Source organism: Nycticebus coucang, chromosome 11 (assembly GCF_027406575.1).
Source record: "Nycticebus coucang isolate mNycCou1 chromosome 11, mNycCou1.pri, whole genome shotgun sequence".
In the NCBI taxonomy this organism is placed as follows: domain Eukaryota; kingdom Metazoa; phylum Chordata; class Mammalia; order Primates; family Lorisidae; genus Nycticebus; species Nycticebus coucang.
In genome coordinates this window covers 125,744,175-125,747,485 of record NC_069790.1, presented here as the reverse complement: position 1 = coordinate 125,747,485, position 3,311 = coordinate 125,744,175, and positions in this window count along the sequence as shown.

Below are 3,311 nucleotides of genomic sequence, written 5' to 3'. Positions count from 1 at the left end.
AAATAACTGCAGTATGGTTTCTGTAAGTAAAGGGCCTCTCATTTAAATAATGTTCTTATTTGTTTATGTTATGTGATTTACAGTAAGTGATGAGATTCCTTGTGGCCAGCATACCACTCACTTAAGGGAGCCTTTGCACAAGAGTACTTTGAGTAAGTTATAAACCATTCTAGACACAGAAAAATTTAATTGTTGTAACATTTAATAGTGTAATAGCATACCTCAGCGCTGGGATGTGTTTTCACATAGTGAAAGCCCAATAAATATTTGTAGAATAAATGAATTCCTGCTCATTCATCACCCGGACCCTAAGAGAGCAGCCATTTTATTAAGGGTTAGCCTTTTCATGTGAGTTTGAGGTGTGAGGGGTCTTCCATGGACAGACCCTAAATGCTTTTAACCATTTTAGTCTCTGAAAAAGATGAGTCCCCTGTAGGACGGCGTCCGGTGCGGAGAGGCTGGGGGAGTGTCCGGGGCTGGCTGTCTGCACTTGGTGCTGTGTTCCTTGGGGGCTGTGGCCTCCTCTCTTAGTGCAGCCTGGTGCTGCCCAGGAGGCTGGCATGCCTGGGTCTGCATTTGTGGTTCAATCCAGCATTGTGAAAGAAAATGCCTGCCTGAGCATTTTTTCATAAACGTGTTCACCATTCATAGACATAAAAAGGAATTTCTGTGACACTCACGTGGTGACAGAAACCCAGATGTTACGGCAGGCTCCCGGGAAGTGGAGTAGAACAGGTGTGGAAGCGCCGATTCCACCCCCTCAAGGGCACCTCTACAGGCCTCTGCGGGTCCCCAGACCAGGGTTAGGGAGACTGATGTGCCCAGCCCAGCAACTGTTGGTACATGAAGAAAAACTGAGTATCCCTTAAAAATGTTTGGAATTAAGGCTTCCTATTCCTTAGGAATATGCTGTTGCTTCGTTTCTTTTTAACCCCCCCTCCCCCCCACATGGTAAAGGCAGCGACACTTGCCCAGTGGACCCCATTCTGAGGGGATTTGTAAATATTTAAGAGTCGAATTGAACACCAAAAATAAAATTTAGCCTGGCTCTCAGAGTCTCTCTGAGCTCCCTGCCTGCAGGGGATAGCACAGTAATTAGGACAAAGGGATATTTGGGATTACGCCTTAAATAAACTGGGGCAGAGCTTCTTTAAGCTTCACCAACTATTTTTGTCTCTGCAGGAAACACCCATTTTGGTGCTGAACTTAACTAGGCTTTTGCATAATGGAAGAGAAATAAAGATGGGGTTGTTCACCTTGGAGGGCTCAAGGCCCTGGTGGAGGAGAGGCCCCAAGGGCTGCCCCTGCTGTGTCGGCCTGGGCCTTGGGGGTGGGCTGCCACATTCGCAGCTTGGTGAAGGCTGCAGGCCAGGCCCAAGAGTTTCTCACCCCATGCAGGAAGTGACCAGGACTGCCACTGATGCCCCGGGCAGAGGCGCTGGCCGGGGAGCACAGGGTCCGGCCTGTATCACAGATGTGTTACTTTGGCCGGTGACCTGGACCGTCTTTTCACCTGTGAGAACCACGGTGGTGAAGTCCGACTCAATGTTGGGTCTGTAGGAGAAGAATCAGGACTTTATCCTCCTTTGCTTCTGAGGGTCATTGCTATGAAACTTCCCTGATCTGAAGGGGACGATGGCCTAGACGGGCAGGGTGCTTGGGGACATCCAGGTAGACTTTCTCCAGAAGGAGCAACCAGGTCTGGGCAGTGCCCTGTGGGCCATAAGGACATTATCTTATAATAAAAAAAAATTGCTTGAGGAAAACTCACCAGCTTGCCATTAATCATATTTTCTTCCCAGACCATTGGCACCAGTCTGCAAATGGGCCTTTTGGAATCTATCTTATTCATGAGCATAGCTGGGAGCTTGAGCAGACTGAGATTTGAAACCGGGGTGTGGAGGGTATGTGGAAGGTGGAGAACCAGGGAAACCTGGGGCCACTGGGGTTCTCCAGAGAAATAGAACCAACAAAAAATCTCAACATTTAGTATGAGGATTGGCTGACTTGAAACTTGAATATGGAGGCCGACAAGTCCCAAGATGTGTAGGGCAAGTTGGCGAGCTGGGAACCCTGGGAGAGGGTGCAGGAGCTGGTGTGGTGGGCCAGGAACCAGGGGAGAGGGTGCAGGAGCTGGTTTTGAGGGCCAGGAACCAGGGGAGAGGGTGCAGGAGCTGGCGTGGTGGGCCAGGAACCTGGGGAGAGGATGCAGGAGCTGGTGTGGTGGGCCAGGAACCTGGGGAGAGGGTGCAGGAGCTGGTGTGGTGGGCCAGGAACCTGGGGAGAGGGTGCAGGAGCTGGTGTGGTGGGCCAGAAACCTGGGGAGAGGATGCAGGAGCTGGTGTGGTGGGCCAGAAACCAGGGGAGAGGGTGCAGGAGCTGGCGTGGTGGGCCAGGAACCTGGGGAGAGGATGCAGGAGCTGGCGTGGTGGGCCAGGAACCTGGGGAGAGGGTGCAGGAGCTGGCGTGGTGGGCCAGAAACCTGGGGAGAGGATGCAGGAGCTGGTGTGGTGGGCCAGAAACCAGGGGAGAGGGTGCAGGAGCTGGCGTGGTGGGCCAGGAACCAGGGGAGAGGGTGTAGGAGCTGGTGTGGTGGGCCAGAAACCTGGGGAGAGGATGCAGGAGCTGGTGTGGTGGGCCAGAAACCTGGGGAGAGGGTGCAGGAACTGGTGTGGTGGGCCAGGAACCAGGGGAGAGGGTGCAGGAGCTGGCGTGGTGGGCCAGGAACCTGGGGAGAGGATGCAGGAGCTGGCGTGGTGGGCCAGGAACCAGGGGAGAGGGTGCAGGAGCTGGTGTGGTGGGCCAGGAACCAGGGGAGAGGGTGCAGGAGCTGGTATGGTGGGCCAGGAACCAGGGGAGAGGGTGCAGGAGCTGGTGTGGTGGGCCAGGAACCAGGAGAGAGGGTGCAGGAGCTGGCGTGGTGGGCCAGGAACCAGGGGAGAGGGTGCAGGAGCTGGCGTGGTGGGCCAGGAACCAGGGGAGAGGGTGCAGGAGCTGGCGTGGTGGGCCAGGAACCTGGGGAGAGGGTGCAGGAGCTGGCGTGGTGGGCCAGGAACCAGGGGAGAGGGTGCAGGAGCTGGCGTGGTGGGCCAGGAACCAGGGGAGAGGGTGCAGGAGCTGGCGTGGTGGGCCAGGAACCAGGGGAGAGGGTGCAGGAGCTGGTGTGGTGGGCCAGGAACCAGGGGAGAGGGTGCAGGAGCTGGCGTGGTGGGCCAGGAACCAGGGGAGAGGGTGCAGGAGCTGGCGTGGTGGGCCAGGAACCTGGGGAGAGGGTGCAGGAGCTGGCGTGGTGGGCCAGGAACCTGGGGAGA